The following is a 27,154-nucleotide window of genomic DNA, read 5'->3' as shown; positions in this document are numbered from 1 at the left end:
TGTATGCACAGTCTTCACTGATAGTTGCTGTATGTTTCCTGCCCTTTACACATCTCCATATACATATGGATACAGACCAATGACACATATGGAGGTTCACAGTATGTAGACCTTTATAGTATTACTTTACATTACCTGTGTTTGTCACAGCTGCTTCTGCTGCTGTCTGGTTCCCTGTCCTGCTGCTCCACTTCCCAGTTGTCAGCTTTCAGGTAGCTGTTGCTGAACAATTCGTGTCTGTCTGCTTAAATGCAGTTTTCTCTGTCTCTCTCTGTCTCTCTCTCTCTCTCTCTCTCTCTGTCTGTCTCTCACGTCCTTCTCAGGGTGCAATGAAAGTATTGCATGCGTGGACATGGAGTACAGCATACTTTTAGGTATCTGCATATGCCCATGTGATGGCCTCTGCACCAATTGTTAGCCAGCATTTGCTAATTGCATGCAGCCAGTTGTGTACTGATTGCAGTTCTCACTGTGATTTCAGAACAGTGCTATAAAAGGTGTGTGAGATAGGCGTGGCCCTTTCAGATGTTAAGGGCAGGGACCATGCTGTTATGCTGTGGACAATGTTCTGTGAGTGTAAAGGTTGGTATCTCTCTCATATTTCCAGGTGTGTTGTGGATTAACATTCCTCCATTCATTTCTCCAGTTTCCTGTACTAACTGTGTATGTACACTGACAACTACAACTACTACTATTGTTGATGTGTGTGTGTGTGTGTGTGTGTGTGTGTGTGTGTGTGCTTTCCTTTCACATTTGCTTGCACTCTGTTGCTAAGTCTTCAATAGTTGCCCTTTACAGTCACTACTTCTATGCCTGCTAGGTGTCTTGACTGTAGTGTGCTGCTGTAGCTTTCCTATTTTCCATGTACATTCACACCTTGGAATGCTTGCTATATCTGCTAGGGTGTTACAGCATGCAGTGTGGTCTGGCCATGGTGTAGGCCTTGACATCTATTAGGGTATTTGAGTATGCTGCTAAGCAGGCCCCAGAGACCTTCATGTTTATCAGTTATGTGCCTCATGGAATGGTACATATCAGTGGGTACACCCATTAAAATGTCTGGTATGCTGCAGTTGTGACTGTGGGTTAGCATGAGCATATGTATTACTACACTTTTTCTGCCATGCGAGTGGTGAATACTTTCCGGACTCCATAGTTACCATTGCATGTGTTAAGCACCTTTCTGCCACTGTTTGTACATTTCACATGGGGTCTGTGGGCATCCCTGTAAGACATTCACTGTTGCTATGTCTAGGTTCTTAACTATTCAAATATGGTGGTGTTGGACCGTCATGTACAGATATTTGCAGGCTGTCCACATTTCTGCCTCATAATTTGGTCATTATCTCATGCACACCTTTATCTGGCAAGTCAGTCTGGGCTCAAGTCAGAATATGGTGACAAACATTCAAGTTCCAGACTGCATACCTTTCCAAACATCCCACGAGGTGTAGACCCTGTTACTTTCTGAACTGTCTGCGTTTGTTGTAACTTTATTTGTAATGTGTCCCTGGTTTTGGGCCTTTGCTCCACATATTTTATTACTTGGTCCGGATGTGTTCCTGTAAGAGGTTGTGGGGTATGGGCAGTGCTTATCCTGCTGTAAGTATGTGTGTGTCTTGCAAGGTGCTATGGTGACATTATTACCTACTAGCTTCCAACTAGCATGGCTGTTTCTGTTCACACACTACTATTATGGAAATCCACCAGTTTTGTTTGTGATTCTAAATGTCATGCTTTGTGTACTACACATCTATATTCCCTTTACATTCATTCCTACTGTTAAATGATATATTTACTTTAGCACAGTGTTTCTATATAAGAGTCATGGCTTAGTGGTAAGTCATGCAGACTATAGTTGCCAAGGTCCTGGGTTGGGATTCACAGTGGGATTTTATTTTCATTTGAACTGAGTACAAGACCTGTCAATCAAGTGCCTAAGGCACTTATAAGCAGTTAATAACGGGTTAGCGCTGGTTTGTCGCCCGGAGCTCACATCGCACTGGCGGTTAGCTCCGGCACACAAAAGCACCCTGGCTTACAACGCAGCGTGCTTACTCTTGCGCACACCAGCTATTTTCATGAAAGAAAAGAAAATGGGGAGACAGGAAAGTGGTGAAAAGGGGTCACAAAGAGGGTAAGACAGTAGGGAAACAAGCTTGGGATGTGCAGGAGGGATGTAGGTAAGGCCCATAGCTGCCCATTTCTTCAGCAGCAACAGCTGTGCATATGTATGTAATTTGGTGTGACATTTGAAACCTTCCACCCCTGAGAGAGGTGTCAGGACAACAATAATACTTGTTGTACAGCCACTGGAATTGATAGGTTCCATGTCCAGTAGACATGTGTGCGGAATGGGCAGCTATGTATGGGCGTAATTTTTTGTGGGTACAGAGTGCCCTTTTTTTCAGGTGAGAGTGGTATGTCAGGTGAAGGTAGTCGTTACAGCTGGGGAGGTAGGTTGGGTAGGTTAACAGACAAGACAAACAAGACGCATAAAGAGGCGGTGAATGACCGCAGTGGGGGTTACACAATTAACGGGACGGGAGGTTTGGATATCCAGAGCCCATGAGCCCACAGATGGCAACAGTGGAACTGATATCCCCACCCATAGGCAGTTGCCACTGTTCCTTCACTGCCCAGGACGGGGCTGTGCTGGGGGCTGTAGGCGGGCAACGGGCATGCCCGTTAGTTGCGCCACCGATGCCTCGAGCTGGCGTGGGGCTCGAGGACAGAGTCCCGAATCTCCCACGCACCACAGTCCGGACTCACGGAGGGTGAGTGGTGGATCTCCTCCAGCCACACTTGCGGAGGCGAGCCCCATCCCCTGCAGAGCTTCCACCGCAGGTGGCACAGGGCCACGGAGGAGGGTCGGACTCGGCACTAGTGCCAGGTGCACTCGCCAGCTGAGGTGGGAGAGGTTGGTCCGCTGGAACCCGCCTTCCCTGTCGTTCTGTGTTTTGCATTATGTCATGACAGTTTGGGTTAGTGACATTTAATACCATTCACAATTAGTTGTAACAGCATGCATTAGTATTCCCATTAACCAAACACCCAGATATTCAGACCATTGAACAGCGTGCATAACACATGCATAATTTGAACAGTAATACACAGTCCAACAACATGCAGGGTTGATTGATGGCAACAGGCCATCAGGTGTGGATAATATGAACAGGCGGATGCATCAACAGACATGCAAATATATATGACCCAACAGGACAGGCGTCCAGGGTGGTAATTGTGATTGCACGTACCATTTTCACGTGGAATGGGTTATAGGTGGTTAGAGGGTGGGGTAAATAGAGTAATATTAACACCTTGAATACAAATACATATGCTGTACATTTCTAATAGCTACAGTTATATACACACTACTGTTCTAACTACAGTGTCCTATATGTTAACTACTTAACCTTGCAGATGGAACTGTTACTGCAACATCAATCTACATTTTATTGCTGTTCATAGACATTCATATCGGCTTTGTTCAGATACATCATCCTGTTACCTGTGCTTGATATACTTGTGGACAAGTGTGGATGTTTGGTATATCAGACAATCATCCTATCTGCGTATTTCAGACTGGGAGAAACATATCCAGATGTTGGGGTACACATTCCACATGCATCAACACTTTGAACAGATTGTGCTGTTTGGTTCTGAGTCTCACATGCATTTAATTCTGTCCTAACTGCAGTATGGTTTATTCAGGGTTATAAGTACTGTATTGCTGTATTCCTGACACTTTCTCTGCGCTCTCACTTGCTTTCATGTTACTATTCAGACTGGTACTTCTAGGCTTTATTGACATGTTTAACAACAGTTATTACAGTTCTTTCCAGCAGTCTCACTGTCATGTTTCAGTATTTCCACAGGGATATATTTCACACATGTGATTTCATCCTCTTCTGCAGCTATACTTTACATGCTGCTGCAGGTTGTGTACTATTTTCCTACAGGCAGGGCAGTTTACTCGGAAATATATGTTGGACAGTGTCATGTTTAGTTTACTTACAGGCTGGGAACTGTTGTAATCAGGCAATACTTGCATACACTTTCACACTGTTACATGCAGATTTAATTCCTTCCTGGCTACACTGCACTCTTTTGCTGACTGTCATACATTTATATATCTTTACAGTTACTAGAAGTGGATTACTGACCTGCCTGGTGGCGAACCCTTTCACCAGCCTATCGGCATAGGCTCTGCGGTTATGAACGGACACCTGCAGCTGTAATATAAATGAAGTAATATTGGAATACACATCTCCATAATTACAGGTAGTTTAACTTTCTACATACATAATTAATTGTTACTTACTCAGTGGTGGGCGTTGGGTGATTGCGGGCCTCCTGGATCCAAAGGTTCAGTTGGTCCTGCTTGCGTCTCTTCAGATCCGCATGGTGATGACGGACCTGCTCACATGTCCTTGGAAGTCCTGTGGCACTGGTGAGTTCATGAGCCAACTGGTCCCACGCCTCAGCCCTGTCAGCTCCCCAGAGGACCTGGCCCTGCATGAGTTGGGCCTCATGGTTGTGGACTAGGAGCCAGGCCATGTACCTGGACTCCTCAGCACCCCACCTCTTGCTTTCAGCGACTACCCTCACCTACACCTGACATTCTGCCTGCAGGTCTGTTCTACAATCGTTTATGCTGTGTATTCCCGCCTATGGGGCTTATATAGTCCGTTTTCCCACACATATCTGTGATTGGCCAGTTTGGAATTGTATCAACTTCAGTAAACCTGCATTGTCATGCTGTAGTTTGTATTCATTCCTATATATGAGCTAATATTGCATTTTCTAGGTACTGCTGTCATGGCTTAGTGGTTCTGTACCTTGACTATGGTGTATAGTATCCTGGGTTTGAACCTGGCCACTGCTTTTATTTTCATGACTGTCTAGACATGTTGAGGGGTGTGTCTGTGTAAAGGCATTTTGATACGGCTTGCTCACCGTTGCCCGTCGGTTAGCTCGTTTGCGCGGTGCGCAGCTCCGCGCAAATGGGGTATGCTGGTTTAAGCCTCATTTGGCTATCGGCACGCATATCCCGCTCAGCTCAGTTAGGAGCACATATATTTAGCATGGTAAACCACTGCTCAGCTACGGGCACTCAGTTTGCACCAGTTGGACCAATGCTTATCTGGGCACATACACTCACTCTGTTGTACTGTAGCTCAGCTATGGGCACATCTGGCAGTTTATATTCATTTCTTAGCTCACATTTATTCAATATAAATGGGATATTTCATGTATTTTACATATATTCTGATTTTATGTGTACACATATGTGTCAGGGACTTGTTTCCTGCTTATTTTGCAAAAAATTTGTGTTGTGGGGCTCGAACCATGAATGCCTGCTCTGCAGCGGCATCTCTACCGCTAGCTATTGCTTCCTGGCTTATTTTGCATATTTAGTTCTTATATGCTTTCCCATTGACTGCTAACTGTAGCTGCGCTACGACGCGCCATAAGCAGCGCTCACGGTTAAACATCTTTACAATTTAAAAAAAATATGACATGTTCATTTATATTTCTTTTATATGTTTATGGTCTGTAGGGGCATGTGTTGTGTTGTGTTTATTCACATTTCCGTGGACTCTGTTGTGGGTGTCTACTTTGGGCACTTTTAGACTTCTGGGGGCATGTCCGCTTGCAGGGCTCAGCCTACGGACACGCTCCCTACTGTCTTACATGGACCGTGTTAGACTTAGGTGTGATTCAGCATGCTCTCATGAATATGCAGAGCATGCTGACATCCCTCCGTTTAACTGCAGCCTCCGTGTAAGAGTTATAACTCTTACACGGAGGCTTCGTGAATCCTGGGGTATATGTATACTATATGTATCCTTCTTTGAAGGATGGGCGTTGGGCTGGCACCTCAGCACCATAAAAATCTACTGCCAATCATAAGCGGACCGGGGTTCTGATGTGGCGACCCCTAACCGGGAAAAGCTGAAAGACATTACTATATGTATCTATCTATATTTGTAGCTATATCTATCTATCTATCTATATATATATATATATATATATATTTTATATATATATATATATATATATATATATATATATAATATATATATATATATTTGTCTGTCTATAGAGTATATATGTGTGTTTGTGTGTGTGTGTGTGTGTGTGTGTGTGTGTGTGTGTGTGTGTGTGTGTGTGTGTGTGTGTGTATGTGTGTATATCTATATATCTATACCTCTATCTATCTATATGTATATTTATTTAAATATATATTTATATATATACACACATATATATATATATATATATATATATATATATATATATATATATATATGAGTCTATGTCAGAAGGTCGAGTTTTCAGAAACTTGAAATTCATATGTTAAGATCATATGAATGAATTTGCAAAAACTCAGACTTCAAAAAACAACAAAAATCACCTTTTTCTACATTTGTGCAGGGGAGACAGCCCCCCTTGCACCCCCACACCTGCTGAATACTATATATACCTACTCTGTGATCGTACTACAGTGGGGAAAAGGGTATATTCCCCGATCTTCACTGTACCGTGATCTCCATTTAAAAGCTTTGAGTTTTCGGAAAGTCAGTCATATCGTCCTGACAATATGAATTTCAAGTATCTGAAAACTTGAGATTGTGAAGGGGACTGTTAAATACATACACACACACACACACACACATATATATATATATATATATATATATATATATATATATATATATATATATCTATGTATATATACACACACACATATATATATATATATATATATATATATGTATATACATACATACATATATATATAGAGAGAGAGATAGTTGGGTGTAGTCCATTTATATCCAAGGTCCCTTAACCCTTACCCTGCTACTTCCCTAAGAAAATCATTTCTTAGCACTGCCACTATTCAGACAAATTAGGTTTAAGTAGGGTTTTGGTTTAGAGATCATGAAAGGAAATTTTCTTTTTGTGATCTTTTGAGGGTTCAGTGTTTTGGATTTCAGCTATTTGATTGTTCAAAATGTTTTTATTGATCTTATGTGTTTTGATGTTGACATTTTAAACAGTCAGGAATGACCTTTAGATAAAGATCCTTAGAGACAACAGGATTCCTATACTACTGACTTTACTGCAAGAGAGTAAGCCAGAGAGTACCTGACTAGATGCCATGCATCCAATAACTCTTTAACCCATGTAAAGCAGCATTCTACTTTTGTGCATATAGGCTACATTTCTGCTTGTATAGAAAATAATATTTGATTTATTTGCAGTGGTATAAAACACCTAGTATTGCCATTTCTTATTGCTAGCTTAGCTTGCAGAACCAATTTTACATTTTCAGTAAGTGTGACATGAAGTTTTCATTTTGAATGTTTGCAGTTATGCTCCAACCTTTTTATCTCTTTTCTTGGCAAGAAGGTGGCAAGAAGGTGGCAAGAACTCTTGTTTTTTTTTTTTTTTTTTTTTTGCAAATTCGACAGCACTTGATGACCTGCAGTACTTTAACCTGTGCTGTTCCATAGACCTGGGAGGTTATAAAGGCACACTGTATCCTGTAATACACCTGCTTGTCCTTCATTTCTAAGTAGTAAGGTGTGGGGGCTTCTGTTTCACTCTTCACTGATCCTTAGTTACTATCAGCAAACATCTCTACTGTCCCTTGATAAGACTTTTGGCTTTACAGGTTTTACAGGTAATTACATTCTCACACTGGCCCCCCTTTTTTTAGAAAATGGACTTCTGGTATGGCTTCTAAAGTTACACTATTTCGGTTGATTTTTTTCAGCAGGTCAATTACTGTAGCCCAGTTATCTGTTTGATGTATGTAATAAGTATGTAAGATGCAACTTTGGTTTCAGTTGTCTGCCCATAAGAAATTAAAACTGCCAAAATATCTATTTCATGTAATACTGAGATTTTGTATTCACAAATCTAAATGTAGCACTCAGATTCTGGTGAAATGTTTTATTTCTTCATAAGATGTTTAATAGTATTCACTGTGTTTCTACATATTATGTTTTGAATTGAGGTGGCTTAAGGCAGTATGCTTAATTTCTTACTGGATAACAAATTTATAACATTTTATATAGTCCACCATTGTCTGAGGTAACCTCTTCTGGAATATTGCATCAAGAAAAATATTTTTTAGAGGCCATTAGTTATAATTTGTCCGGGGGCTTGGCAAGGGCTTCCCGGGGCCCTACGGACACGCTCCCTACTGTCTTACATGGACCGTGTTAGACTTAGGTGTGATTCAGCATGCTCTCATGAATATGCAGAGCATGCTGACATCACTCCGTTTAACTGCAGCCTCCGTGTAAGAGTTATAACTCTTACACGGAGGCTTCGTGAATCCTGGGGTATATGTATACTATATGTATCCTTCTTTGAAGGATGGGCGTTGGGCTGGCACCTCAGCACCATAAAAATCTACTGCCAATCATAAGCGGACCGGGGTTCTGATGTGGCGACCCCTAACCGGGAAAAGCTGAAAGACATTACTATATGTATCTATCTATATTTGTAGCTATATCTATCTATCTATCTATATATATGGTTCTACCTGACTTCGTCGACAGCGCAGAAGACCGACAGCGGAATTCGGAGCTCCAGAAGACCGAAAACGAAGAAGACCGACGCGAATCGCGAGTTGCAGAACATCGACAATGCAGAAGACCGACACGACGGATGACAAATTACAACGCCGAGGATGCCGACATGGGAAAGGCTGTGTGAGTATCGCGGTAGTGACGGATTAGGTCTGCGAGGCAGGTAAGTGTGGAGATTGACGGTCTGTGGGGATAGGGGTGGGTTAAGTGAGTTAGGGTTAGGGGCGATGGGGTGCAAGTTAGGGTTAGGGGGTGGGTTAAGTGAGTTAGGGTTGGGAGGCGATAGGGGTGGGTTAAGTGAGTTAGGGTTAGGGAGGCGATAGGGCGGGTTAAGTGAGTTAGGTTAGGGGCGGGTAGGTAAGTGTGCGATAGTGACGGACCTTAGAGGTTAGGGTAAGGTTTAGTGTGGGCTTGTAAGGATTTTGGTGTGCTTGTGTTGTGTGTGTGGTTTGTGGAATGGGGATGTGTTTTGTTTTAATAATTGTTATTGTGGTGTGTGCAGTGTATGGGGTTTCGTGTTTGTGTACCGTCGGTTATTTCGTTGTCGGTTATGTGTGGTTTCGTGTTTATGGACTGTCGAATATGTGGTGTCGGTGATGTGGTTGTCGGTGTTGTGTGGTTTCGGCTATGTCAGGTAGAACCATATATATATATATATATATATATTTTATATATATATATATATATATATATATATATATAATATATATATATATTTGTCTGTCTATAGAGTATATATGTGTGTTTGTGTGTGTGTGTGTGTGTGTGTGTGTGTGTGTGTGTGTGTGTGTGTGTGTGTGTGTGTGTGTGTGTGTGTGTGTGTATGTGTGTATATCTATATATCTATACCTCTATCTATATCTATATATATATTTATTTAAATATATATTTATATATATACACACATATATATATATATATATATATATATATATATATATATATATATATATATATATATATGAGTCTATGTCAGAAGGTCGAGTTTTCAGAAACTTGAAATTCATATGTTAAGATCATATGAATGAATTTGCAAAAACTCAGACTTCAAAAAACAACAAAAATCACCTTTTTCTACATTTGTGCAGGGGAGACAGCCCCCCTTGCACCCCCACACCTGCTGAATACTATATATACCTACTCTGTGATCGTACTACAGTGGGGAAAAGGGTATATTCCCCGATCTTCACTGTACCGTGATCTCCATTTAAAAGCTTTGAGTTTTCGGAAAGTCAGTCATATCGTCCTGACAATATGAATTTCAAGTATCTGAAAACTTGAGATTGTGAAGGGGACTGTTAAATACATACACACACACACACACACACATATATATATATATATATATATATATATATATATATATATATATATATCTATGTATATATACACACACACACACACATATATATATATATATATATATATGTATATACATACATACATATATATATAGAGAGAGAGATAGTTGGGTGTAGTCCATTTATATCCAAGGTCCCTTAACCCTTACCCTGCTACTTCCCTAAGAAAATCATTTCTTAGCACTGCCACTATTCAGACAAATTAGGTTTAAGTAGGGTTTTGGTTTAGAGATCATGAAAGGAAATTTTCTTTTTGTGATCTTTTGAGGGTTCAGTGTTTTGGATTTCAGCTATTTGATTGTTCAAAATGTTTTTATTGATCTTATGTGTTTTGATGTTGACATTTTAAACAGTCAGGAATGACCTTTAGATAAAGATCCTTAGAGACAACAGGATTCCTATACTACTGACTTTACTGCAAGAGAGTAAGCCAGAGAGTACCTGACTAGATGCCATGCATCCAATAACTCTTTAACCCATGTAAAGCAGCATTCTACTTTTGTGCATATAGGCTACATTTCTGCTTGTATAGAAAATAATATTTGATTTATTTGCAGTGGTATAAAACACCTAGTATTGCCATTTCTTATTGCTAGCTTAGCTTGCAGAACCAATTTTACATTTTCAGTAAGTGTGACATGAAGTTTTCATTTTGAATGTTTGCAGTTATGCTCCAACCTTTTTATCTCTTTTCTTGGCAAGAAGGTGGCAAGAAGGTGGCAAGAACTCTTGTTTTTTTTTTTTTTTTTTTTTTGCAAATTCGACAGCACTTGATGACCTGCAGTACTTTAACCTGTGCTGTTCCATAGACCTGGGAGGTTATAAAGGCACACTGTATCCTGTAATACACCTGCTTGTCCTTCATTTCTAAGTAGTAAGGTGTGGGGGCTTCTGTTTCACTCTTCACTGATCCTTAGTTGCTATCAGCAAACATCTCTACTGTCCCTTGATAAGACTTTTGGCTTTACAGGTTTACAGGTAATTACATTCTCACACTGGCCCCCCTTTTTTTAGAGAAAATGGACTTCTGGTATGGCTTCTAAAGTACACTATTTCGGTTGATTTTTTTTCAGCAGGTCAATTACTGTAGCCCAGTTATCTGTTTGATGTATGTAATAAGTATGTAAGATGCAACTTTGGTTTCAGTTGTCTGCCCATAAGAAATTAAAACTGCAAAATATCTATTTCATGTAATACTGAGATTTTGTATTCACAAATCTAAATGTAGCACTCAGATTCTAGTGAAATGTTTTATTTCTTCATAAGATGTTTAATAGTATTCACTGTGTTTCTACATATTATGTTTTGAATTGAGGTGGCTTAAGGCAGTATGCTTAATTTCTTACTGGATAACAAATTTATAACATTTTATATAGTCCACCATTGTCTGAGGTAACCTCTTCTGGAATATTGCATCAAGAAAAATATTTTTTAGAGGCCATTAGTTATAATAAATGTAATTGTATCCTTTAAGTTTAACCTTTCTGGATATTTAGAATATTAATCCAAAGAAAGAAAGTAATATTGATATTTTAATGGGACAGACAAACTCCTGCCTTCTTTAATGCTAGTTCAAAATGTTAAACTAATATACTGCCTTAGTGGCATTTTCGTACTAGTGCCCTGCTACTCTCTTTTTGCAGTCTACTAAAGCTCCATGTCCTTCTGACTTCCTGTCTGTGAGGCTGATGGACCAATCACATGGGTGTACAGGGACTGCCTTACTGATCCACATACAGGACCCTTTGAGTTTTCTAGTGCCTTAGTAACGGAAGGATCTCTTGGACGACTGCTTCTTACTCTGGATCTTTTCAGCTGTTGAGATCAGATAAGAAACCATTTTTGGATTCATTTCCTCCCTCTGGTTTTTGTAGTGCTTGAATAGCGTATTCTGCTGCTCTGTTTTTTTCTGATTGGAAAATTTTGTATATATTTAGGTTCTCTTTGCCTGCACATTTTATGGTATTTATTATAATCTGATTGTTAGTTTTGGGTATTTTTATTGTTTCAAATGTGTTTTAAGGCCATTTGTGAATATTTAACTTGGTTTCTGTATGACGGCAATTTTACTGCATTTCCTCTTATTACCTAGTGCTTCCAGAGATGCGAGTTAATCGGGCCTGATGTTGCTTAAAAGTTTCATACAGAAGTCTGGCAGGAAAACTTGCTTATATTGCTAATATTGCAGGTTTTTTTATGTTAAGATTAGTTGAGGTGATTGAGCAGATCTGCAGCATTTCAAATGATTTTCTGTTTAAATCGAAATATTGATGCCATTTTGTATCTTATATATTTCTGACAAGCTTTTTAATAAGTTTATGCTTATTTCTTGCCCAAAACTGTTTTATCCTTTTTCTAATCATGTGTTTCTGATTTTTATTTATTTTTTATAACAATTGGGGGATTTTTGGCATGTAGTTTATACTTATTTTACTGTTTCTGAAACTACTTGGTCATTTTATTCAAAGCACTGAATAGAAGATCTTCCCTGCAGAAGTAGACTTCAGGTTGCTATTTATAGTGAGTATAGTGGGATTGGGTAATTTTTACTGGGCTGACCATGCATCTGTTATTGGTATTGTTCTGGCTATTTTTTTGTCCCCTGACTTGATGGACTCAGATATGGTGCCCCCTGCCCCCATCTGTCCTGTCTTCAGCCTATGTCTTGTGAATCCGCATTAGCCTTATACTGGCTATCTGACCACTCATCCTATTTTGCCTCCAGCTCTCCTGGTATGGTGGAAAAACCACAACTGTGTGATATGATGGTCAGATAAGTCCTCCTGGAATGTGCCATTACCTGGTTGAGGTGTGGGAGAACCAAATTCTTTCAGTGCAGGGAAAGTCAGGGGGTACAGAATCTGTTGCAAGTGTTGACATGTCCCCCCCCCCCGGGATTCTTCCAACAGTGTAGTGCATGTGAAAAAGAGACAGAAGACCCACCACATTGCAGGGCAACAGTCTGACTGTGTTTTCACCCGAGCGGGTGTCTATGATGAGTCTATTGATTACTGGTGTAAACCCAAGTTATGAGTAACGTCAGCACTCATACATCTTGTTAAACCATCCAAGGATCCTGATTTTTAAGGGGATCTGGAATCTGAAGTTTTGGAAGGGTCAGAATCTGTCCAGTCTGTTTCCTCTGAGAACAAACAGGTTCATAAACTGAAACAAATGTTTTTCTTTTCCCAAACTCTGGCTAGATTTAGGGATGTATTCAGTTGGGAGCAATCGTTGGCTATGGCCAAGATCAACAGGGTATATATTTGTGGTGAACCTCCACTGATACCAGCATTGGAGGATGCTTTTAAGCAAGCTTGTAATTCTCCTTTCTGAATTGGTCTCGGCCTAACAAGTGTTTAAGAAATTCAGGTTGTGCTCAACCATGCCTGGTCTCTAAGCCCCTTATCTGCAGATCCTGCTTCTGTGTCCTAAGTGACCTTTGCCAATAAAAAGGCCACGTCTTCATCAAAACCAGTCCCTCGAGATAAATTAGGCAATTAGCTAGAATCTCAGGGAAATAAGCTGGTACAGTCCTCCAGCACAGTAGCTTTTAAAGTGTTTAATTACCATTTTTTTTAGGAAGTTTGTGTTGATTTGTATGTATAGTATACACAAGCGAAAGAAATAAAATGGTCGCAAGACGTATGGCTCTAAAAACATGTAATTTATTATATACAAACAAGGTAAGCACTTTCACCACCTTCCTGGTGGCTTCCTCAGACCTTAATTGATTTGTTTGTATAGTTTATACAAGTCTGCTGCATTGGTACCTGCTGAGCAGAAAGTCTATGTGAAAGATTGTTCCCCATGTTTGTAAAGTGTCTAAAGAGTGCTGATTTTCTTTCTAGTAATGCAGTAGTGTCAGTGGTGGTAAAGAAGTACGTTTGATTGCACAACCAAAACATTGCTGATGAGTTACAAAATGAGATTATGAATGCTTTGCTTGATTCCAGTTGTGTATTTGGTACAGCAGTAAATCAGATCCTAAAACACTTGGATGACAGTGGTAAACTGATGCATGGGGTATCTAAAATGTTTTATATTCCCAAGTTTCCCTCCAATAAACAGGGTAGTTTTCAGTGGCCCAGGAAACAGAAATCCCAGCAGAACCAAAAACAAGGCAAAAAAAGGAAATGGCAGGATAAGAACTCACTGAAACTTAGCAAGAGGTATTCTTTTCCCAATAAAGCATTACCATCCTTCCAACCTATGGCTATGCCAAGGCTTAATACCTATCATTCTCATGTTCCCCTTCTGGTGCCCCATCTCAAAATATAGCTCTCAAAAGGCATCCTGGCCATCAATGGTTTCTAACAAATGGGTTTTCAACATTGTATGCAGAGTTTATAGGTGGCAGTGGAAGGAACATTTGCCTCCATTCAGGGGGGTGGGGGTGGGGATGGTCCAGATTTCATTATGGCGTCTTGTACTCTGGCACATCCTGGGCTCAGGAGTCATACAGCCAGTCCCTTCTTGTTAAAGGATGAAAGGTTTCTACTCCAGAATGTTCCTGGTCCCCTAAATAGAGCTGTCATGGAGATTGGTGTTGGACTTATCCTTTCTAAATACTTTTATCAAGGTTCCCACTTTCAAGATGCTCACCCAGCAGACAGTGCTTGTTCTTCTGCTGGACCACTGCTTCTTGGTGACCCTAGACTTAAAGGATGCAAATCATCATTGGTCATCACTTCGTACTATCAGTTCTTTGGATTGCCCTTTGGCATGTCCACTGTACCTCGAATGTTTATGAAATGCCTTGCCCCAGTAGTGGCTCACTGCTGGACTCTTGTCAATCACATTTTTCCTTACTTGAATGACTTGCTGATCTGTGCAGTCCATATCCAGGTATTTGCAATAGCTAAAGAAGCTATCCCTCACTGTCCCAGCTAGGGTTTAAGATGAACCCACAGAAGTTGTGCCTGACATCCACACAAAGACTTGTTTTCCTGGCGTGCTTAATAAACACCAACAAAAGAATGTCCTAGATTCATGAAAACAGGATGCTGTCCTACCAGGAGATGTTTCAGAAATTCTTCAGGAGGAACATCTCCTTGGTAAGAGAATTCCTAAAAGCTCTAGGACTGACGGCATCCACGATTCCATGATACCACTGGCCTATTTCCATTTGAAGAAAATTCAATGGTATGTACAAAATTGCTGGACCTAACACTTACATTCTTAGTAAGTCTAGTTGCTGGTGCTGGACTTTATCAGGTGAGAGTTACAGTGGTGGACAGCACAGCTGAGTATTAATCCAGAACTTCCTCTCTTCCCTCATGTTTCAGTGGCACATCAGTCATATATGGCACATCAGTTATATATATATATATATATATATATATAGAGAGAGAGAGAGAGACAGCAAGAGAGAGAGAGAGAGAGAGATAATTAAGTTGTAGTAGAAAGCTATGAACTGGATGTTTCAGATATTCAAACTGAAATGAGTCTGCAACTCAAGAGAAGTTGCAAGCATTATGGACAGTCCCCTACATGACTACAGCACAGAGTGTATTGTTCACAGTTCACTGTGAACTGTTTCTTGTAGGTCAGTAACATAGGATGATCAAGCTTGCAGTTTCTGATGCAGGTAACAAAAGATTACCAAACCCTGTCAAAGTTTGCCAAGTGATAGCTGCAGTACATGAAGATGCCCAGTATTTTTAGGACTCCTCTTGTGCATGACTTGCTATAAAAATTATTTTCTGTGTATCAACATCACTCCCAAACTTTAGAACAAGTTCCCTGCTCTTTTAGGTCACATATCAATTGAGAGTAACATCTGACACTCCCAGAAAAATCATTGAACTTCAGATCTGCTGGGCTACTTTTAATGTTTTAATATTTATTTATTTATTCAATTTGTTTAACTAGGTAGAGCTCTTTTCAATACTGACTGTTTTTAAACTTTTTTTGTGTCTGTACAGACAATGCATATAAAAATAGGCATGCAGAACTATGAAAAGCAGAAATTATAAAAAAACTGGTAAATATACAGAAACAATAATAACTTGTCTACAGTAAAGAGAAGCTGCATTCAACAGTTCCATGCATATTTACAAAAAAAAAAAAATATATATATATATATATATATATATATATATATATATATATATATGTATAATGGAAAAAGGAGATGTGGCTGGAGGTTAAAGATTTGAATTCATACTAATAGCATTTTACAGCTGGGAACATGTTTGCATTGTATAATGAGAAAAGAGGGTGGAACTAGAGGATGGGTTAAGCTGAGTTCAGTGATAGAGAGGTGGTACAAGATCTGCAAAGAAGACATAAAATGAGGCAACATAGGGATCTGTGCAGAGGGTAGATTCTCTGGAGTAAGTCAGGTAATCAGTGTCATCACCTCCCTGTTCCCCATTTTCTAAATGGGGCCAGGGTGTTGTGTCAACTATCGCCATCTCTCTCTGCTCAGTATCCCTCTCCTGCTTCTTCAGCACTCATGCCTGAATGCTGCAGGTCATCTGTCGTGCTGTCCATCCACCTATTTGCTGGATGTCCCAAATCTTCTTCACCAGATTGCCTTCTGCTTCTCTATACCAGTGCCTTAACCACTGTAATCTGTTTTATTTTACCTTTTCTGCATGCCCTCATTTCTTCATCTGTCCTACAGTGTACATGCTACCACCCATTTTAAGCACTTCAACTCTATCACCTCTATCTTCCTCAACTGCTCTGCTTTTACTGCCCAGGTTTCTATACAGTACAGTGGTACTGGTTGCTGTTTTGTACACCTTACATTTCAGCTTCTTTGGAATTCTCATATACTACACCTGGAACTCTGTCATTTGGATGCAGACCCTCTGATTCCAGCTTCAACCTTTTCATTCAGAATTTCCTTCTCCTCAATCACCCATTCCAGATTCTTGAAACTATTAACCTGCTCCAATATTTTGCCTTTTACTCAACTCTTATCTTCTTCTGAGCTCTGCCATTTGCTGCCTTTTCAACTGTCTTATCTGTATTCAGTTTCATCCCATGTGTCTTCAGTTTTGCATTCCATTCCCCTATCCTTTGCTAATGTTTTTTCTGAGAGTCTGCCTGCAATGCCACACCATCTTCATATAACAACTTTGTAGATTGGTCCCCTCTGACCTGTTTGCTAATGTAGTCTGTCACCTGTATGAATAGCAGTGGACTTAGAGCTGAACACCGTGCTCACCCACACTCATTGGGAACGCCTCTGTGAGACCGAACACTTTTTGCACTTGAGTAATTGGGTCCTTATACATAGCCTGCACTAATATTACCAATATTTCTGGGATTTCAAACAACCATAAGACTGCCCAAATCAACTTTATTGGGAGCTCGTCATATGCTTTCTCCAAGCCTAGGAATGTCCAGTTGGGCTCTTTCCTCATCTCTAGCTTCTTTTCAGCTATCTGTCTCACTGCAAACATCTGGTCATTTGTGCTGCAACCTGATCTGAATCTGAACTGCTCATCTCCCATCTTACATTCTATGACTCTGTGCATTCATTTATCAATAATTTTCTCTGTAGAGTTTTCATGCAATGTTACAGGAGTTTGATACCCCTGTACTGCCTGGGGTAGTGAGTGTCCCCATTGTTCTTGAACACTGACACTAGTATGCTTATTCTGCACTCATCTGGGATATGCCTTTCTCTCCACATTACTATGAGTACTTTCAGGAGTCATCCCCCCCATCTCATTCAGCATCTTTATCATATCTGCTGTGACCTCATCTGAGGCTGCTGCTTTCCCTGACTTTATTTTCTTTAGTGCTGTTCCTACTTCTTCTATGGTGGGCTCCTGCTTTTCTCTCGCAGTAGGCTGTCTATAGGTTCATAGGTTCATAGGTGTGCACTAGGCTAATGGCCCTGGAGCCTTCTATTTCCTCCCCACTCATCAAGATTTCTCTTGAAGAGGGCCACAGAAGCAGTACAGCTTCTGTGGGGTTTTCTTCATTTAGAAGTTGCTGGAACTACTCCTTCCATCTGCCTTGGATGTCCTGTGGACTGGTGAGCAGGTTGTTGCTGGCATCCCTTAGGAAGGGTGTCTGACTATCTTCTTTATCTTTCTGTCTTTGCCTTGCAGCCTGATATAGTTTCTTTGTGCCACTCACTGAGTCACTTTCCAGAAGTTGGTAGAATGCCTCCGATGCCGTGTTCTTTACTACAACTCCTTTCTTAGCTTCTTTGTTAGCCAACCATTGTTCCTTCCTAGTCTTTCCATCTCTTCTTATCTCCAAATTTTGATGACTTTCTGGACTTCTGCATTTCACCACCAGCTTTCCTTATGTACTTTAGTTCCATAACTGTCTCTGCTGCATATCTGTTCTGAAGTTCTCACTCATGCTGTTTCTTCATCTTGAGGTAATTCCTTGAACTTTTACAAATGCTGGTACATTTGTAGTAATGGCAACAGACGACATCTGTCACATTAGCTCTTCTGCAGACATAAGGCAGAACAAGTCACGGAATTAATTACGTTATTACTCACGCACAGGGCACAGTCCTGTCTTGAAATGAAGGGATGTACTGCAAAAAGATTTATCGGCGGGTGGCAGTGCCACTGTTGTTGGACTGCAGTACACTTGGTTAGTGTAGCAATGTGTAATGGTGCAGCACTGGAAACAGAGCAGCTCACGCACACATAGTGTTACCTTCTCTTGTTTTTAGATTTATAATAATATTATCATTCAGTTATATTTTTCTGAGCAGCATGTCATGTCCCCAGGGTGATTTGTTGCTTGTACTGCTTGTTAGAACTAGTCTGCACTTATATGTTAGTAAACTATAGCCATGGGGAAAACTCTTACCCCTTATTTTCTGATGGTAGTACCTTAATTTGGATACTTAGTCCATAACTGTTCTGTTCCAGCTACAGTGTGAAGAAAGCAGACATCCTGTTAGTTCTTTGGTAGATTTTTCTGAATTATGAAGGGCAGTGGATGTGATTTATTTCATATGCTATGCCTACACAGTTGCAAATGAAGTGTAAGAATAATTTGTTGTTTCTTAAAGACTAGTCACAGATCACGCGTCATGACCCAATATGATAAAATAAAACATGGACCTCCATTATTTTCATTGTCAAATTTTTTTAACTTTCTGTATCTGCAAAATTTGTTTCAGTGGGTAAGGATAAAAGCTACATTGTAGCCTGCAGTTGACCAAATATGTGTCGCATGTTGTGGAGCATTATTTCTGCAAATTACCCTGCTGTGCTTTTAGCATTTGATTTTTAACCCATATGCCTCTTTAACTAATGTTATGGTATCATTCTGATCAAAGGTAAGGCTGTCATCTACAAGCATGCCTAGACTAGTTATAGCATTGTTCATTGGTAATAATGCTTTCACCTTGAAGTCAAGTGCATATCGTGTTACCCAGAGATGGATTTTAACACTGTTTACCACTGGAAAAGAAGAAAACAAATATTAAAGGACTCTACACTGAGCCTTGAGATTCTCCTGCAGTTGGATCACTGACAATTAGTCAGATAACAACCACTGCTCTTTTAACCTTCACAGATATAATACCTCATAATAGAAGTACAGGTCATCTAGTCTTAGCCCTATTTCTGGATCTATCCAATGCATTCAACAGTCAGTCATCATATTGTCCTAACTAAATCCTCCTCACTTATCTGGTTTGTTAGTTACCTTACTAATAGGTTCCCAAACAGTGAGATGGCAAGATGAATTCTCCTCTTTCCTTCTTATATCCGTAGGAGTCCCAATGAGGCCAACATAGTACAAGCTGCTGATGACTCCAGTCTAATATGTGCTTTTGTTCCTACCTCTATCTCAGTCACAGCCTAGCCAGTCATCATATCCATTTTCTAAAGTTTTGGATGGCGGCATTCATAGATTTTTGTCTTTGCTGCTTCTGTGGAGCTGGGTGCTATCTCTGGATGTGGAAATGACTTTTGGCATATCAGTCTCTGGGAATCACAGAAATGATTCCATATCTGCCACCAGTTATCCTCTGCACTCACATTTTTCTTCAAAACTTTGATCACGGTGACAAATATTCTGTAGAAGCCTTTCGTAGTATAACTATTTTTGCTTGATTGCATTATTCTAGCTTTGATCAGGGAACCCCTGATAATATTCCTTGGTCCCTTGGTAATTGTAAACTGGGGAAAGTCCTATTGGATCCCAGCAATGAGTTTCCTTTGCTGGGATGGTGCTAGAAACTCTCCAATGTCTGCCTCTCCTGCATATGGAAATGTCCAAGGAAGTCACAGCATTGTCATCCTGGGTTTAAAAGCAGAACTGAATTGAGCCACAAGTTCCTCTACACCTTCTTTGCCTAATGGTCATTATTAACTTCACTGGTCCATTTGTTCATCTACACATTAGAGGACTTTTCATGAAGAGTGAGAAATCAAATCAGATTCATCATAATATGGGAAGATTTTTTAGGTAATAGTACACCATCACCATGAGCTAGACTGAAAACCCATTTCTACTAATATAATTGTGAGGTTTCCCTTTCTGCAGCTGAGGTAAACACATGTTATGAGAATAAAAATTATGCTGGTAGGAAGAGGATCTCTCTTAGGGTCCTTTTTGGTACATGACATGTTGCGCTCCTTATATAAAGGGATGAACACAAGACTGGTCAAGCTAAGAGTCGTGCTTATCATTGTCTAGGTTCTGGAAGGGGATATGATTTGGGCTACCAAGCCACACTGCAGGAGGTGAACATACAGTATGGTACACAGTCATAACAACTGTTTCAAGAAGAGCTGCGTGGCTGGCCGAGGGTCAACAACAATATATTGACAGCATTCACATCTCAGTGAAAATGATTTATTTTACAGAGACACAGTTCTTTTGCTGTGCAAGAGCTAAAACTAAGGAAAGTCTTCCTGATGGAGATCCACGAGGAATGGATCATCCAGAGATTGTCCTCCACTTGCCAAATCTTGGAACATCAGATCCAGATTTGTTGGGAACCACTTGCCACATCTTGGAACATCAGATCCAGATTTGTTGAGAACGTTTTTTTTTTTTTATATAAGAAACAGGTGACCCATATGTGTGACATGCATTTCTTCCCAAAAATGGTGTTAGAACTAACAAGAAGAGCCATACTCACAGGAAGGCAGACTAGGGATTTGTCTTCCTTGCTCTTAGTATGTGGAGCCTAACCATTATTTAGAAAAATGTATGTAACTGGATTGGACAACTGCATTATGTTTTGCCATCAGGACGTTAATCGTTGGAGTGATCAAAGGCTACCACACCACAGGGATGGCTGCTTTTGTAATTCATTTATTCTAAGTGTAATTGGGCTAGTCCTTGGGCTCTTTTTAGCAGTCATTTGAATAGCAAGGGCAAGGATGGTAGACTGTATGTATAAAAGCAGTTTTGTGTTGTCAGTCAACCCGAATGCTTTTAAAAGGTGGAAAGAAACTGAGCTACCCAGAGAAAACCTACCCATACCCAAAGATAATATGCAGACTCCGCACAGACAGTGACCAGAACTCAAGACTGAACCATGGTCCTTGGGACATCGCAGGTAAAGATCATACCTCTGATTGTCTATTTCAAGAATGTATCAACTGCTGGTGTTTGTGACATGGATTCTTGACAGGAAGTTCATACATTTACCAAGCTCATGATTGGATTATGACTCTGGGGTCGAGCTTGTATCTGGAACCTCAGTGTTTCAGGAATGTGCCTTTTGAGTCCTCACTTATTAATAGTTCACGTTCCTTCTTCATTGGGAGAGCTATTAATTCTTGTAGCCATTACCACTGTACAGCACAGCTTGAGAAAACAAAATAGAGATGCGAGTATTCACTGTATCAGTTTATTTTTCAGACAATCCTAGTAAGTTTTATTGTGGTCCAGATGTCCTCATTGATTCTGGGTATCCTAGATGACTTTGTGTGAAATTCTGGTAAGTCCTGGAAGTTTATAATGACATATTCATCTCTTTTTATTCTTTACAGGGTTAAACTATTCCTGGCTCCAAGAAGTCTACTAATCAATTTTTCCTTGGAACTAGACAAACTTTCAACTTAAGCACTCAAATCATTAATTTCACAGCCCATTACTTGCTCAAAACTCATAGCAAGCACTAATTAACCATAGTACTAGACCCACCTATACTGTCCAGAAGGACAAGGCTCTCTATTCGTCCCTACCAGCCAATCAGTAAAACAGCTCACTTTACCTATTCAGGCATGTCCAAATGGCAGTTTCAGGTGTACTCTCCAGTCCAGCTGGTGAATCTGGGCATTTTGAGGCGATGTTACAACTGCCTCATGTACACAGACAACCCTCGCCTCCTACCACCAAACACTAATATATGCGAGAGATGCAATTATACAGCCAAACTGGAGGCAAAGCTCTCACAACCCAAGACTGGAACTGACAGTCAAGAGGAGAAGGGAAATACTTGCATCACACTACCAGTCTCACATAGACCTACTAAACCAACACTGGCAAATAACACACATAAATACACAAAAACATACTCAGAGGCTCTAAATAAAAATCTGCAAAAGCAACAGAGACCTCCAAAGCAGACACCCAAGCAACCTCCACACTCCATCACAAACCATGAAACACCTACTTCACATAATCAGTGAACCATGCAATCACAGCCCTTAAGGCAAAATAACATACCCAACACACTAGTAATAGGCGACTCTATAGTCAGGCACACTGATGTCCCACTAACTAGGCTGGACAAGGAGAAGGTTATAGTAAGCTGCCTGTCAGGCGCCAAGATCGACAACATAACACAAGCACTCAGGTCACTCCAGAACAAGTACAAATATGACTCTGTCATTGACCATGTTGGTGTGAATGATCTGAGACGTACCTCCCTGGACTACATGAAAAGAGACATGGAAGAGCTCTCTGATCACATAGCCCAAGCCGGTATGACCCTGACCCTGAGTAGCATCCTGCCCTCACCAAGAATGATGCCACAGTATAAAGAAAAAATTATCAATTTCAATAATTGGCTAAGTTTCTGGTGTCATTCAAAGGGGATCCAGTATCTGTCCGCCTGGGATGACATGCTCAACAAGCCACGTTGCTTCACAAGAGATGGCTTGCACCTGTCACCCTTAGGCTTTTGAATACTGGCCAAGGTTTTTGCTGCCCCCATAGTGCCTTTTTTAGGCAAGGCTCAAAAGACAAACCCACCACTGTAAATAGCACAAGTAACCAAAAACTAAGGGTAATGCTACTCAATGCCAGAAGTCTAAATCTCAAAATGCATGCAGTCTTGGCACTTCACAGTATGGAGAACATCGATGTCTGTGCAGTAACAGAAACCTGGTTTAAGGCTTCAGAGAGCACCCAAGAACTACCAGGCTATAACTCATACCATACTTTTCATCCACAGAACCCGGACCGAAACACAAAAGGTGGTGGTGTATACATATTCATCAAGGATACCCACACCTCCAGGTTAGTGGCGCAGCATAATGTCTCAGAGATCATCCATGTGCAACTAACAATGGGAAAAACTACATTTCAAATTGTAGCTTGCTACAGATCACCCACAGTGACCCAAGACCCCTATTCCGCATTTCTGGAGACACTGGAAAATATGAAGGTCCTACCAAATGCTCTAATATTGGGTGATTTCAATTACCCAAACATTAACTGGGAGAACTATTCAAGTACTAACTCCCTTGCCCAATGCTTCCTAGAATTTATAAACTCATATGCCTTGGATCAATTGGTCAACACTCCCACCAGAGGTGACAACATATTGGACCTGGTCATCACCAACATGGGCAACCGGTGCTCTACACTGGAGGTCAACCCCTCGCTGGTTAGATCAGACCATAGTCTAATCACTCTGGATATCCACATTCCACCCCCACCCCCGGTCAAGGAAACCACTGTGAAAATCATTTCAAAAGCAAACTTCACGTTACTTAAGACCAAGGTGGAAAGGTTCACAGCCCCATGCTAAAGGACAACGCTGTCCAAGCTGCTGAATCCCTTACAAAGGCACTCTATGAGCACCTGCAAGAATGCATAGATCATGCTATCCCAAGCAAAACCAAGACTCACTCCCACAAGAAAAGGAAACCAGTCTGGTGGACCCCTGCCATAAACAAGCTGTACAATAGAAGGAGGAAACTAGTACAGAAAAGAGAAAAATCCCAAGAAGGAAAGACATCCCTGATCAGTATCAGCAAGAAACTACGATCCCTCATAAAATCATCCAAGGCTAGCTTCGAAAGAAAATTGCCAAGGACTCCAAAGATAACCACAAAGTGTTCTTTAGCTATGTCACGAACCTAAGTGGAAACTCTCAGATCTGCTCTGAGTTAGTGCAGAATGGCACAAAATACACTGAACCGACTGATATTGCCAACATTCTGGCATACAGGTTTAGTGCCAACTTCAGCCCCCTCTCACCCCCTAAAGGGCCCATAACCATACCAGAAGAATGTAGAGCCCCGGCAATCACTGACATACAGGTTGAAACAGCCCTACCCAAAGCCAAAAACACAGCTTCAATGGGACTGGACGATGTCTCAGGCTGTGTCTTACACAAACTCCAAAATGAACTAATCCCTCACCTAAACACACTGTTCAAACTCAGCCTCTCTACAGGCTACATACCCATAGAGTGGCGCACAGCAACAGTTATCCTGCTCCACAAAGGTGGAGCCACAACGGACCCCGGGAACAATCACCCTATAAGCCTGACTAGCCTGGTCTGCAAGGCTATGAAGCGCATCATCATGGAACTCATTAACAGTGACATTGGGAATCTCCAAACATTGGACCCTACCCAGTTTGGCTTTGTTAAGGCCAGATCATGCTTCCTAAACCTGGTGGACTTCTTTGAGACAGTTAGCAAGGCTTTAGATGAGGGAAAGGAGGTCCACACAGCCTACCTAGACCTCACAAAGGCTTTCAACACCATTCCCCATTCTGGTATTATAGAGAAGCTCACCAGCCTGAATATAAACCCTTACGTCATGAGATGGGTTGCCAGTTGGCTCATGGATAGAACCCACATGGTGAAAGTTGCAGGCTCTAGGTCCGACTCTAAACTGGTTACAAGTGGCATCCCCCAGGGCTCAGTCCTGGGACCACTCCTGTTCGGTATATACTTCTCAGAGATACAGGCAAGCACAGGAGGACTATGGCTTTCCAAGTTCGCAAACGACTGCAAACTGGGGGCCATAATTAACTCTCCGGCTGATACAGACATCCTCCAGGAGGGTCTCATTGAGATGGATACCTGGTGTCAAAATCATGGCCTTAAGCCTAAATGCCAAAAAGTGCATAGTCATCCCCTTTGGAAAAAACAAAGCACCCGTGAGCAACCACATACGTGGTAGTCCCCTAAATACAGAAATTGAAATAAGGGATCTGGGGACCCAAATAGATAGTAATCTCTCCTTTGATAATCATATTGCCAAGGTGGTTAGAAAATCCTTCTATGTGGCCCACCTAATCACAAAAGGGTTCACATCTAGAACAAAAGAGGTTATTGTGCCCCTCTACTCATCACTCATCAGACCCATCATCGAGTACAATGCCCCAGTTGGGATGTACCTTACAAGACACCTGTAACAGCTGGAAAGACCACAGAAGTACCTCACCAAGAGGATTACTGGCCTCAAACAGATGCCCTATGCAGCCCGACTGAAGAAACTCCAGCTGTACTCAGTGGCATATTGCTTACTCAGAGGTGATCTCTGCCTGACTTACAAAGCCATGTCCAACTCAGAATTGATGGACATGCTCCACCTAAAGAAATCCAAGTCACTGCGAGCCACCCGGTCTAGTGAGCTAAACCTTGCCACAACAATAAATAGAACATGCTGGAGGGATAGATTCCAGTCCCAGAGACTCCCCATGCTTTGGAACAAAATTCCTAACTACATTAGGCAGAGCCCCTCACTAACACTCTTCCAGAGAAACCTTGATGAGTGGATGGGAAACAGAAAGTTTACCCTGGGGATCACTGCAGTGGCTCTGCTGGACAGAGGCACAGGGAACTAATGGCTCTGCTGGACAGAAGCACAGGGAGCTAATCTAAGGGGGCGGCGAAAGCCAACACATTCTGGCTAGGCTTACATATGCCCTCGGGCAGATAGCCTAGTACTGACCTATGAACCTATGAGCCTACAGATGTGCTTGCAGAATCTAATAGGGCTCAGAGCTGGGGCTGGACGTGCCATCCTCAGTCTGGTTCTTGACATCTTTGCATGCAGCTGGATGAAACAAATGTATCAGTGCTTATGGGTGCTAGATAATGCAATAAATGTGCAACATGTGAGGGTTTCAGAAGAGGAGATATCAGCCTTTGCTCATTGAATCAACTCATATGCTGATTTCTTTTATAGTTGTATAAATTTGCACATTACTTCATAATAAACACCATTTATAACCTTAGTTCATCACTGCAGTATACTGTCTGCTGCTTTTCTATATTTAAGTTAGTTGTGCTTTGCCATGTGTCTGTAAACTTAGTTATGGTTGCTGTAATAGCAGTGAGGCTTTGGTCAATGCATGACATCTGTGAAATTCTGTAAATCATTTTGGTATTTCAGAGACAGACCTGCCATTTCATGATATTTACTTATACCCACTACAATAATCCATTGCCCACACCTAAAGGACTCCTTATTAGAACCTTTTGGAAACTACCATTTTGTAAAACACAATGACATTCTAAGGAAATCATGAAAACAACAACCTTCGCTATTTTGTGCTGGGGTAGAACCCCCCCCCCCAACCCCAGTACAGAGATAGACAACCTTCCCCATCCACTTTATTAAAATAACTTCACTTAGTTTTCCCTATAATTAGGGTAAAACATTAGTTTACCTGGTGCAACAGTTTATTAGTTAAACAAAACTACAATAAAACCGACAGACAATAAGGCGCGCACACACACACACACACACACACACACACACGCACACACACACACACACACACACACACACACACACACACTCACAATTTTCACCGAAGTTATGGAGTACTGTATGACTTTTAATTTTATGATGTGTATTGAGAGTCCAATCCATTTCATAAAGTCTTTCTCTTCTCTGTCTTAGTTGCCTCCTTGTACTAGACTCTGACTTTGAAATACTTGCTCTTTAAGTGATGTAGATAGTGACTGACATGTTCTGTATGCAAGATTAATGCCTCAGTGAGAATTGATAGAATTTCTTTCGCTGCTGTCTA

The 27,154-nt window shown here is 41.0% G+C and overlaps 1 protein-coding gene across 1 annotated transcript in view; it reads left to right on the top strand.

Annotated features, from left to right (window-relative positions):
- GRK3 (G protein-coupled receptor kinase 3) overlaps positions 1-27,154 on the top strand; it is a 2,112,642-nt gene that overhangs the window by 1,266,540 nt on the left and 818,948 nt on the right. The window lies entirely within an intron of this gene.

The sequence above is a fragment of the Protopterus annectens genome, chromosome 4.part0 (assembly GCF_019279795.1).
Source record: "Protopterus annectens isolate FY-2018-M chromosome 4.part0, PAN1.0, whole genome shotgun sequence".
NCBI classification, from domain to species: Eukaryota; Metazoa; Chordata; order Ceratodontiformes; family Protopteridae; genus Protopterus; species Protopterus annectens.
This window is presented reverse-complemented; position numbering and strand designations above follow the sequence as displayed.